Genomic DNA, 14,344 nt, shown 5'->3' on the forward strand with positions numbered 1-14,344 from the left:
CCACGTAAATTTGGTGTTCATGCGTTGATGGTTGATGCTCATGTGTTGATGATTAATATGTTGTTGTTAAGCTAGTTGATTTTGTTTATAATTAATCTATTTTGAAGTTCCAAACTGATTCACCCCCCTCTCAGTCTTGTTGTGTGTTCAACAGAACTTGTTCGAGTCGCTTATATTTGGTCATGTTCTTGAACTGTGATAGATTGCTAACATAACATACTCAGATAAATTAACAATATAAAAACTAGACTTTAGAAAACTATTAAAATTCAATTAGTTATAGCAAACTACTAAAATTGAATCATATAGCTTAAACCACACTTTCTAGAAATTGAATCAAACATTTAAATCATTTGTAATTCCAGTCACCTAGATTATATTTAAACAAGCTCGCAGTAATACAAATCATAATTTAAACACAATAGAGGATTAAGTCAAAACAAAAGGAAACAAAAAATAGTAAAGGTCATTGTGCTTCCTTGAGAGTGGGCCCTTGCTCCCAATTCACAGAATGAATCGATTAACTACAATAAAATTTGAAACACTCAGACAATTCTTTGATTCATGAACAAAAAGGGGATTATTGATTATATTCATTGACCATACTAAAGATCCATACATATATAGACATCTAATCAATTGAAATTTAGTTATGTGGCTTCAGTCTTTCAATTTCATATAATGTGTTTTGGCCATAAACCTTGTTGCTCCCATATTTGGCATACCTAAAATTTGAACTTCAAATCAGTCTCAATGTCGAGTAAAGATCCAATAGGTGTTTATGCATAAGCAGTGTGCACATGGTCCAAGGTCCTTGCTAGTCAAAATATGAAAAATGGATGAATTTTGGAAATTACCAAGAATTGAGGGAAATCATTTGATAGACATGTCCCTAGCATCATTCTGTGTCATGTGGCCAATTTTCGCATGAACCTAGTTCATAGTTTGTCATATTTTAAAATTTCAAATTTTGGTGCCTATCGCCTATAAATGATTAAAATCTCTCATTTTAGGATTCATCATGAGGAGTAAATAATGTTGTTGGCTCATTTCCATACCATCAACGCGTGTTTAAAATTTCAGAGCCTAACTCCCTACCATTTGGAAGATATGGTCATTTTTCTCAAGCCTGAGCATTAAATTTAAAATATTTAAATTATTTTTCAAATAAATAATTTAATACTTTAGATTATTTTAATATTGTGGTCATTTGAGGGAAAAAGTTGTCTAAAAACGTCATTTTCATTTCTCCTTTATTCTCCTCTGTGGTCGATGGTTTCTCGAGGTCAAGGTCATAGTCTTTGAAAGAAATGGTTAAAGATGCTCAATTTTCGAGCATTTTTAACCCATAGTCATAACCTTTGAAAAAAAAGGTTTAGAAATGCTCCGTTTTGGAGCATTCTTAACCCATATTTCTAACCTCTCACAAAAAAAAAAGGTTAGGAATGCTCCAAAACAGAGCATCTCTAACCTCATTTCCTAACCTTGTGGGCCCGCTTTGTCAAAAAGGTTAGAAATGTTCCGTTTTGGAGCATTCTTAACCTCCTCCATAAGAGTTATAAAAAAAAAAGTGCTTCAAACAGCAGTATGGACATTCATCAAGGCAGCACTAGAAAACATAATTATAGATGATGGAAGAATAGACACGTCATGAGTTGTGGATATGAATGCAAAAAAGTAGAGTCGTGGACATCCTAATCGAAGTGCTCAACAAAAGACCTTGAAAAGATGTATCTCATGTAATGCAATCAGTAGGTGTAAGGCCGAATTCCACAAATTGTGCAAGAATCCTTTTAGCCTGTACAAAATGGAAGCATTGACATTGCACGTGAATGGTTTGACATAATGTACATGATGAGTATTTGACATAATGCATGTCGCAATTGGCATATGCAAAGCCAAATTCCACATTGAAAATTGCTTTATAAAAATTGATATGCACGCATTGTACTGAGGACATGGTAGACGAAATATCCAAGCACATACACATGCACATGAACTATTTGTAGAAATGCAGAATATGAAATTATAGACAATGCCCATGAAGTTGTTGGATATCATTGGCATATGATGAACCGGTATGTTGATATGATGATAATGTATGTTGTCATTGATGTCAATAAGTGTAAGTGAACTGGTATGCAGATTGAAGAAGTTGGTGAACCGGTATGAAGAGGCATGAAGAGATTCAATGAACTGGTGTCGGGGTTTCACTAAGTGTGATTACCAGTTGGTAGTTTCAGCTCTATGGTTATCGGTTTGGTGATCTAGCTTGTGTGATGAACCGATGACACTCTGTGATGAGTTAGCTAAGAGATGTGATCGAGGTGCCATGTCATCTTTGTGCACGTGAAGGATTGAGGAATAAGAAGATCAACTGCATTTGAAGTCTACCTCAGGAATGATCATTCTTCTTAGTGGTATAAGAAGAGAGCGCGATGGGTTATTGATTCCCATGTGCGGTGATGAATGAACGATGCAGATTGTCTTGTGATCTGTTTGAAATTGTAATACTCTATGCAATATGTTTGGACAGTTAAGATTGGACCGCCTGTGTTGTAAACCTAAGCATCCTAGGGTTTAGGGTTTATGTTACCGACCTATCTATTGTCTATAAGGTCGATGATGTTTGTTATTGAAAAGTTGTTGGCAAATGTTGTGTGTATGTATCCAAGTGAAGAGATACTTGATACTTGCCAGACCAGTAAGAGGTAAACTGCAGAGTGTGATTGCAAAGTAGAGGATATGAAAAGGATCTGCCTTGGCATGCAGTGCTATTATCAGATCGTAGTTTTTCTTGTTGTCTTCTAATCATTTCAACAAATGGAAAATCCCTTTACTGGGTAGCTTTAACAAGCTTATTGTAAAACTTGTAACCAGGTGACTCAAGATCATTGAGTTCTTTAAATCCTCTAGCGAGGTAACCTTTAACAGGGTTTCAACCTTTAACAGGGTATATAGCCATCCCTTAACCGGGTGATCTCTAACAAGATCGGTTCCTAGCAGAACCTTATTGTAAAGTCTTAACTAGACTAGGCTCCTAACAGGGTGAGCTTCAAAAGAGTTCAAAACAAGCTTGTGGGTATTCATCCCCACCGTGGTTTTTCCCATTTGGGTTTCCACGTGAAAAATCTGTGTGTTATGTGTTATGCATTTTTCATGTGATGTTTATGAAGTATTTGGTTGAAAGATTATGCATGCAGGGTTAATAGGTTATGGTATTTTTAGTATACCACATGCATATGTTTATGCGTGAAGTTGATGCTGCATAATTGATCGTATTTGAAGTATTCAGACCTATCAGTTTATGGTGTCTAGTGTCTTACTGTGTTTAACCGGTATTGCCATGGTTAAGTTCAATAATAGTGATAACCAGTTGGTTTTGCTTTAGCTAGATAAGTTGTTAAGAGAGTTTTTATCTGTACTGATTCACCCCCACCTCTCAGTACCGGTTGGGGTATCTGTTGTTCACCATTATTCATCAATTGGTGTCAGATCTCCTCCAGGTCCTCGGTGATATAAGCTTAACCGGTTGAGGTAAAAGATCCTACTGTAATGATGAAGAGGGAAGGTCCTAAGTTCAATAGAGATAACTTTAAGCTATGGAAGGACATAATGAAGATTTACATCAAGAGTATGGGTGCTCAACACTAGAGCTATGTTGAGAATGCATTTGTTACTCCCACTGGCACTTTGACTGATGATCAGAAGAGAGAAATCCAGGAAAATGGGTAAGTCATGGAAGCCCTTATCAGCAGCCTGTCAGATATTGAGTTTATTGATGTTTAAGACAAGGACACACCTAAGGATGTATGAGATGTACTGGAAAACATCTCTGGTGGTGATGAGCATGTAAAGCAAGCTAAGGAAGAAAGCCTTAGAGGTAAATTTGAGGATATGAGGATGGTTGAAGGTGAAACCATTCAACAGTATGGTATTAGGTTAAAACCGTGGTTGGTGATATCAAAAGCACTGGTGGAACTATTGATGATACCACTGTTGTTAGTAAAGTCCTTAGATCATTATTACCAATCTATGCAATCAGAGTTGCTGCTATCCAGGAACTAAGGTCTATTGATAAGACCAAGGTATCCTTAGATTCTATTATTGCAAAATTAACTGCATATGAGTTGAACAACTATGATGGTAGTGTTTAGAAGACTGAGTCAACCTTTAAAGCATCTATTGTACCATCTAGAAAAGGAAAAGAAACTAGTACCAATTATGAATCTAGACAATGCAGAGATATGGATGATGAAGAGATTCTGATGGATTTTGAAGCTCTTCTTGCTAAAAGACTTCCAAATGGAACCGGAAAATATAGAGGTAAACTTCCTTTGAAATGTTTTTCCTACAACAAGATAGGACATATAGTTGTTAACTGTCCTAACAATGACAATAAGGATAAACCGGAGAGGTTCAGAAAATATAAAAGTGGAAATAGAAGAAATTGTCTAGTTGTTGTGGATGAAGGTGTCACTGATGAAGAATCAGAGGATGAAGAAAATGAAGAAGTGTTCGACAAGAAAGCTCGTCTCCCGCATTGACAACTCCAATGAGTGGATAATTGATAGTGGTTGTTCTCATCATATGATTGGCGTTCGGAGAAAGTTTTGTCTCTGGAGGAATATGATGGAGGTGTTGTCAGATTTGGCAATGATGCACCATGCTTGGTAAAAGGTAAAGGATCCATCTCACTGAATGGAAAAAGCAGTGTAGATGATGTCTACTAGGTAGAAGGTCTTAAGCATAACCTGTTGAGTGTTTCTCAACTGAATGACAAAGGAATAGTTATGGAATTCAAAGGTGGAATTTGCAGTATAATTGGAAAGAGTGGTGAAGTTATTGCGATTGGTAAACAGACCAGAGGTAACTTATTTCAATTGAATGCCAAGATAAGTCGGTGTCTAATGGCTAAGTTTGATGATAGATGGATATGACATAGGAGACTCTGTCATATGAACTTTGACAACATTGTTAAAGCCGAAAAGATCAAGGTGGTAAGAGGATTACCTTTGCTAAATAAACCCGAGAATTCTTTGTGCAGAGAATGTCAACTTGGGAAGATGTCTTCCTCAACTTTTAAAGGTAAGTCTTTCTCAGCGGAAAATTTACTTGATCTAGTGCATACTGATTTGTGTGGTCCTATGAAAACTAGAAGTATTCAGGGAGATAGGTATTTTATGATTCTTATTGATGATTGCTCAAGAATGATGTGGGTCACATTCTTGAAAGACAAGTCTGAAGCATTTGGAAAGTTCAAAGCTTTCAGAGCATTAGTAGAAAAAGAAAGTGGTAAAAAGATAAAATGCTTGAGAACTGATCAAGGAGAAGAATTCATTTCTGATGAATTCAATAAGTACTGTGAAGATAATAGTATCAAGAGGCAGTTGTCTGCCCCAAGGACACCACAACAGAATGGCATAGTAGAAAGAAATAACAGGATTGTAGTTGAAGCGGCTAGAACAAAGCTGATCCAAGGAATGGTTGCTCACACTTTTTGGAGAGAAGTGGTGAGCACTGTAGTCTACACTATGAACTGGGTACTCATCAAGAAAGGAAAAGATAAAACCCCTTACAAGTATTGGACCGGGAAAACTCCCGCTGTGAGTTATTTTAAAGTGTTTGGTAGTAAGTGCTATATCAAGAGAGGTGAGCATTTGAGCAAATTTGATGCAAAATGTGATGAAGGAATATTTCTGGGATATTCCACTAAGAGCAAAGCTCTCAAGTGTTACAACAATAGAACTCAAAAAATTGTTGAAAGTATCAATGTCAGGGTTGATGAATCCCCTGAGGACCCTGAGGCAACATGCAGCGAAGAAGTAGAAGATGAACCGGGTCTAGCCTTCTGGGAACTGGTTAAGAAAGAAACTTGTAAAGATCTTAGTGTTCCTGTACTGGTAGAAGCCATAGTGAGAGAAGAAGAAGAAGTTAGTGAAGAAGAAGAAGAAAAGCTAGCAGATCAGGCAAGAATCATTCCTAGATATGTAAAGCTGCACCATGATCCAAAGAAAATCATAAGAGATAAAGATGCAAAGATACTCACTAGAAGAAAAGTGAAGGAGAACTCTTCCATGATTTCTGAATTTGAACCCAAGACTTCAAGAGAAGCTCTTATAGATGAAGACTAGATTAAAGCAATGGAAGAGGAGCTAGATCAGATAGAAAAGAATGCGACATGGTCTTTGGTGCCCAGACCGGAACATAAAAATGTCATAGGTACCAAATGGGTCTTCCGAAATAAGCTAAATGAAGAAGGCATAGTTGTCAGGAACAAGGCTACTCTTGTATGTAAGGGATACGCTTAGGAGGAGGGAGAAGATTATGGAGAAACTTTTGCTCCTGTGGCTAGATTAGAAGGTGTTCGAATGCTACTTGAATTTGCAACATTTAAGGGATTTAAGGTCTATTAGATAGATGTGAAGTCTGCTTTTCTGAATGGAATCCTAGAAGAAGAAGTGTATATAGAGCAACCAGAAGGGTTTGCCTTATTAGAAGATAGTGACATGGTGTGTAGATTACACAAAGCCCTGTATGAACTAAAACAAGCACCTAGGGTGTGGTATGAAAGACTACACTCTCATCTTGTGAAGATTGGATTTCAGAGAATAAGTGAAGATAGCAACATCTACTTGAAATAAGAAGGTGATCAGATTTTGATTTGTGAAGTGTTTGTGGATGACATAATCTTTGGAGGAGATGATAGAATGAGTCATGCGTTTGCAGATGAAATGAAGAAAGAGTTTGAGATGTCTTTGATAGGAGAAATAAAATTCTTCACTGGTTTACAAATTCGACAAATGAAAGAGGGTATCTTTATTACTCGGTCCAAGTATGTCAAAGAGGTATTGAAGACTTTTGGTATGCAGGAAAGCAAATCGGTTAGTACACCAATGGTGACTGGCTGTAAACTGACCAAGGAAGATGATTCAACACTGGTGAATGAAAAAGAGTATCGGTCAATGATCGGTAAACTGCACTATGTGGTGCACAACATACTAGATATTGCTCATGTAGTGGGCATAGTAGCTCATTTTCAGAAATGTCTGAGAGAATCCCACTTGGTAGTTGTGAAGAGGATTCTTAGATATCTGAAAGGAACAATTGATTATGGATTGTGGTATCCATATAATGGTGACTATAATCTCAAAGTATATACCGATACCGATGCCGATTGGGTAGGTAATGTGGATGACCGAAAGAGCACAACCAGTAGAGCATTCTTTCTCGGTGGAAGATTAGTATCATGGACAAGCAAGAAGTAGAGCTGTACTTCTCAATCTACAGCTGAAGCAGAATATGTGGTAGCATTTATGAACTGCACTCAAGCAATTTGGATGAAGCATGTATTGGAAGGTTTCAAGGTACCTATATCTGAACCGGTGAACATATTTTGTGATAACACAAGTGCAATAAACATTTCCAAGAATCCGGTATTGCATGCTAGAACTAAGCACATTGAACTTAAATATCATTTCTTGAGAGAGAAAGTTCAGAATAAGGAGGTGTTTAACATGTTTCTAGTAAGGAGCAGCTAGTAGATATATTCTTTAAGCCCTTACCGAAGACTACATTTACCTATTTGATAGGTGAATTAGGGGTTCTGCCCCTTCATGAAGTCAACTAAGGTTATGTGCTCCGCATTAGTCAAGTACTATAGCGTCAAATCTTATAGGATTGATGTGTTGAAGGATGCTACTCCTTAGGGGGAGCAACATAGTAGATTTTGGAAGCTTATGCCTCCACTTTGGCATTGCTGTCAAAGGGAGAGAAGATATATGATAGATGTATGGGGAGAAGATATCTGATAATGCAGATACACTGGTCTATGAGGTTTTCAGTTGCAATGCTACACTGAGTATTGCCATCAATTCCAAAGGGGGAGATTGTTGGATATCATTGGCATATGATGAACCGGTATGTTGATATGATGATAATTTATGTTGTCATTGATGTCAATAAGTGTAAGTGAACCAATATGCAGATTGAAGAAGTTGGTGAACCGATATGAAGAGGCATGAAGAGATTCAGTGAACCGGAGTCGGGTTTTCACTAAGTGTGATTACCAGTTGGTAGTTTTAGCTCTATGGTTATCGGTTTGGTGATCCATCTTGTGCGATGAACCGATGACACTCTGTGATGAGTTAGCTAAGAGATATGATTGAGGTGCCATGTCAACTTTGTGCACGTGAAGGATTGAGGCATAAGAAGATCGACTGCATTTGAAGTCTACCTCGAGAATTATCATTCTTCTTAGTGGTATGAGAAGAGAGCGTGATGAGTTACTGATTCTCATGTGCGGTGATGAATGAATGATGCAAATTGTCTTGTGATCTGTTTGAAATTGTAATACTCCATGCAATATGTTTGGATGGTTAGGATTGGACCGCTTATGTTGTAAACCTAAGCATCTTAGGGTTTAGGGTTTATGTTATCGACCTATCTGTTTTCTATAAGGTCGATGATGTTTGTTATTGAAAAGTTGTTGGCAAATGTTGTGTGTATGTATCCGAGTGAAGAGATACTTGATACTTGCCAGACCAATAAGAGGTAAACTGCAGAGTGTGATTGCAGAGTAGAGGATATGAAAAGGATCTGCCTTGGCATGTAGTGCTGTTATCAGATCGTAGTTTTTCCTGTTGTCTTCTAATCATTTCAACAGATGGAAAATCCCTCTACCGGGTAGCTTTAACAGGCTTATTGTAAAACTTGTAACCAGGTGAATCAAGATCATTGAGTTCTTTAAATCCTCTAGCGAGGTAACCTTTAACAGGGTATATAGCCATCCCTTAACCGGGTGATCTCTAACAAGATCGGTTCCTAGCAAAACCTTATTGTAAAGTCTTTAACCAGACTAGGCTCCTAACAGGGTGAGCTTCAAAAGAGTTCAAAACAAGCTTGTGGGTGTTCATCCCCACTGTGGTTTTTCCCATTTGGGTTTCCACGTGAAAAATCTTTGTGTTATGTGTTATGCATTTTTCATGTGATGTTTATGAAGTATTTGGTTGAAAGATTATGCATGCAGTAGGTTATGGTTTTTTAGTATACCACATGCATATGTTTATGGGTGAAGTTGATGTTGCATAATTGATCGTATTTGAAGTATTCAGACCTATCAGTTTATGGTGTCTAGTGTCTTACTGTGTTTAACCGGTATCGCCATGGTTAAGTTTAGTAATAGTGATAACCAATTGGTTTTGCTTTAGCTAGATAAGTTGTTAAGAGAGTTTTCATCTGTACTGATTCACCCCCCCTCTCAGTACCAGTTGGGGTATCTGCTGTTCATCATTATTCATCAGAAGTGTTTGACAAAATATAGTTTTGCAGAATACAGAAGCATAGACAAGCCACACTATGAGTCTGACAAAATGCTCCAAAGAGATGTAATGGCACACAATGGATACTGCAGCTGATAATTACACTTTTCAACCAATAATTATTCTAGATAATTGATTTTGCCCCTTCAAATTATGTTCGGATAATTGTTAGGGAGCAGCAGATAATTTCTTTTGCCCCTTCAATTATGTTCGGATAATTGTTCCAATGTTAGGTTCTCGACAGTTTAGTTGACTTGCCCTTACCTTAGGGTCCTCAACGAGGAGAAGGCTGGTGCAAACAAAATAGGCAAGGAGGCAGGGAGTTCGACGTAGATTTTAATGCCACAACCTTTTCCAGTTCCTTACGCAGTATGGGCATTCATCAAAGCATTAAAGATAGAGTAATTTTGCTAGATGTTGTCCTTGCAACTGCTCTCGAAGCCATGACTGAAAACCATGCACACATGATAAAGCCGTTAATTGCTTTGAAACGGTGAAACTGCTTTGGTAGACATGACTGCGAATGGAGAGAGCTTGGGGCAATTAGTTGTTACCAATTTCTTATGAATCTGTTTCACCGGTTTGACAGGAAAGCCTATGGGTGATGCCTTGCGAAACACGAACCTCGACCTTCCTCTCGCACCACTACACCACTTCGGAATCTTAGACACGGAAGGTGAACCGTTTGACAAATGCCTCAAAGAAATATCATCTCACGACATGCCACAATTGAAGAAATGCATGTAAATTGTGGGGCCGTTTGATTAGTGGCTGGTGGCTGGCAATTGTTCATCGAGAGTAGTATGTAACATCTAGGCTTAGATCTAAGATACTTCGCATCTCCTTCTTTGCAACGCAATGGTTCACACTTCTTGAAACTATCCCCTGCATGCATGCGTAATTGGATTGGGAGGATGAGTGTTGGTTCCTGATGAATTTTGCATGTATGAACTATTTGACAAAACACCACAAACCGATGTCATATCATGACATGTGATAATTGCAAGATATTTGTTAAATGCTTCAAATAGATATCATCACACCAAAGGAGAGATTCATTGAAATATCTTTAGAAATATACAAAGAAATGCCATTCGCTAGTGTAAGGATAGATTCATCCACATCCTCATTGCACATTTGAAAGAAAGAAATGGAGGCATAGACAATGTGCAGACCATGTCATAAATTCTTTTAGATGATATAATCTCACATCCCACAATGAAATAAGGATATGCACTTAATACATCCTCTCAGGTGTAATGAAATGGTTGCAGAATGATTTTGCGAGGAAATTCTCCAAAGTTTATAATTGATGAGGCATTCTTGAAGCCAACATCGTGGTTATATGGTAGGTTATTACTTATAAGGAGGCATCGACACAAATGAAAGATGTTGGAGAATAGAGGCTGATATCAAAGGAGTGAAACCAACCATGACAAAATAAGAGAAAGAAACACATGAGAATGATAACAGGTTTTAGTTCGAGATGCTCCAAAGAAATAAGGGTCTTTAGGCATGTATGATTGCAAGGCTTGCGTGATGGATTCATTGAAGAGCCTGAGAATGGAAAATACAGTTAACAGGATTGCATGCAAAAGGTAGAAGCAAATATAAGAGTACGATAACTATTTGACTAAATGCCTCCAAGAGACATCTTGCAAAATTAAATAAAGTGATCGCAGAATGAGCAAGGCTCTATAACTCCAAGGAAGTGTGAGTGACATGGAGGATGTGATATGATGGCCAAATTTCTCAAAGAGAATTCATAAATATGCAAGGTGACCATGAAGGATATCTAGCAAATGCAGTTGGAATGTGTATCTTTGGAGGGCAAATGACTACTTTTTTTGATGAGCAATAAACTAATGTATGGACATGTTGTGATCTCAAATGGTTAGATGGCGAGATGATGACAACTTTAGATGAAGTGGATGAAGATGGAGAAGTGCCTCAACATAACTCATGACTTGGTTCTTCATCGATATTACAAGTTCAAGAACTTGTATTTTTGTAAAAGTGACATGTTACTCATTGTAACTAAAGGTTAGAAAGTGGACCTTATTCACGCAAAAGTGAAGTAGTTTCTAACTAAGCTCTTTTTGCATTAAAATGAGTTAGTTATTAACCTACCCAAAGTTAGTTGCTAAATTGGCTATCCTACAAGCCTATAAATAGAAGACTTTTGGTATTGTTGGGGTGACATTTTACAGAGGGGAAAACTCTGCTGGAATTCTAGGAGAAACTTGTAATGACATTTTGATTTGCACTATGTATAGAAAGTATTTTGGACTTGTATATTTCCAAAAGGATAATGAAGAATATGTCTTAGTTCGTGTGTGTTCTAAATGTATTCATGTGTTATCATTGCTGATTTCTCGTATGTCAAATTGGTAGTCTTTTTATGCATATGTGATTTGTACAATTGATGTGATGATGCACAAGCAACCTTTGATATCTCAGTTTGAATGTGTTGAAGTATCTTATCTCTCTGTATGTTGAGATTTGTCATTCTTCTTTATCGCCATCTCATGGCTAAGCATATTACCTTATAAATTCCCCTTTTAATTTGTTGCTAATGTTGAGAAATCTCAGTTGATGGTCGTATGTCTATTGTTAGGGTTTCTATATTTATTTCTTTTTAGTTTTATGTTTTCTCCTTTATGTACTTTCAGGTTAAAAGTACAAAAAATCCTAAATACTGCTATCATACGAGGGAGCTGCCCCTCCCAAACGCAGACGAAGATTGTGGTTTCACTCCAATCTCTTCAACTATTGGAACGTTTGTCACTGCTCATCGGGCAAACAGGGCCAGTTTCAGATAAACGACCGCAGTGACAAATTTGTTTACGAATAGATTTTTGGTGACTCTGCTGGGGAGCGAAATACCAGTGTGCTTTGTTCCTCAGGAATTTTAAGGTACCTTCTTTAGAATGAAGGTGGGCGACTCTGTCTGAAAGATCGCAATCCGAACAATGATTTGGTACAAAGGAAAGTTGGAAAGTGATAGTGAAAGTGACGATGAAGACTATATGTATCCAAAGAAGCAGGTTTTTGATGAGCCCATACAAGTTGAATTCTTGAAGAACTTTTATGGTGGCATGCAGTTTACTTCTGAGAAGATTAATCCCTCCTTATGTCGAGTGTTGCAATACATTGAAGAAAAGGATGGAAAGAAGATCGGTTTTCTTTCTTGTGATCATTTACCTAAATCAACAACAATCAAGAGAGATGAAGACAAAAGTGATCTTTCTCCTAAACCAGTTGCTCAACAGAAATAAATTATTGATAGTCTCGAACAAGTCAACTTCTTGAAAAGTTTCTACAGTGGAAAGAAACTTAATCCTCATAAAATTAATACTTCTCTACTCCAGACTCTGCAAAAGATTGAGGAAAAAGATGAAAGAGAGAACCAAATTTTTGCTCGTGATTGTATTATCGAATCAACAATGGATAATAATGATGATGCTCATTCTCATCCACCTATTTCTCAACAAAATCAGATTCTCAATGATTCACATATCAAGTTTTTGAAAAGCTTCTATGGAAATAGGAAACTTGATCATGATAAAGTGCATCCTTCTCTGCTTCAAACATTACAAAAGATTGAACAAAAAGATGAGAATGAGAATCATTTTCTCGCTGATATAAATTCTTGTGAGAAAGTAATGAAAGGACCTCATTAGAATGTGTATATGTAGAAGAAGATGAAGTCACATCTTCTTGTAAGGATACATGTCAAGAGAAAGATCTAAAGGTGAGTGGGATAGAGAAAGAAGATTGCATTGAAAAATTCCATGAGCACTATGAAGATTGTCATAGCGAGGAAGAAGTGTTCCATGAACCTGAAAACAAGGAGCTTAAAGGAGAAATAAATGATTTCAAGACTTCCATGCAGCCCAAGCTTCAAGAAAATGTTGAAGAGGAGAGGTTTAAAGAAGAATCTCCTATAGTGTTCATTCCAACTTGGTGTCTCAATTCTTCTGATGATGACTTTCTATGTGGAGAAGATATTCTCATTCATCCATCACTAACAGTTGAAGATGAAATTTTTTTCGAGGAAATCAAAGGTATGATACCTAATGGACAGTCTTGTACAGATATGACCAATGGAGAAGCAACCATAAGTAAAATTTTGTAGACATATTCTTCATCTTAAAAAATGGAGACCTTTATTGAATTTCTAGATCAGTCTCGAGTGAAAGAAGATGAACCATCAAGCATTCACTCTTTATCATATATGCCACCTGAGTATGAATTTTTCAACTTTCATGAAGAGTGCAATGAAGAGGAATCATTGGGACAAGAGAACACAAAAAGTAATGCAGATGTCTGTGAGCAGGTTGAAGATGAAATCCATGTAGGTTTGTCAACAAATGTCCATCTTGATGGAATTACAATCTACGCCTTATGAAGTATTCAAGGTTCAAAGAGATCCTCCTTTTGAATCTTTAAATCAAGAAGACACCCCTTTTGGGAACTGTACCAAAAATACAGAGATAAATGAGGTAATGGATGATCTAATGAAGGAAGCCCATGAAGTTAATTCTCATCATGTTTATATTCCAGATTGGTGTTTGAAGGCTTCAAGTGATGACTTCTCCTATGGTAAAAGTGTGTACCTCAATCCTTTGATTTCAGATGAGTGTATTTCTATAGGTGTTTTTCAAGTTGATATTCATGAACATGATTCAATAGTTATGTCTACTCAAATTTTCTTCACATTACAAATTATATGAAGGTTGTCCAATTCTTGGATTAATTTATTGCAAACCAAACTATCAAAGTGATCTTTAGATAGAGGATATGGGTATGCTTGAGAATGTTCCAAAAATTGCTAATATTGTTCAAGATGCTACCAATTTGATTCAAAAGAGCCCGTAGATTTATGATGAGAGATGGTTGTTTGGTTCACTGGACAAAGATTTTTCTCATCTTATACATGTTGATCTTGCCAACCTACTGAGATTACAGGTGTCACATGGATGCACGCCACTTTTCCAAACAACTTCCTATTTCTCTCAACC

The sequence above is a fragment of the Cryptomeria japonica genome, chromosome 3, assembly GCF_030272615.1.
Source record: "Cryptomeria japonica chromosome 3, Sugi_1.0, whole genome shotgun sequence".
In the NCBI taxonomy this organism is placed as follows: domain Eukaryota; kingdom Viridiplantae; phylum Streptophyta; class Pinopsida; order Cupressales; family Cupressaceae; genus Cryptomeria; species Cryptomeria japonica.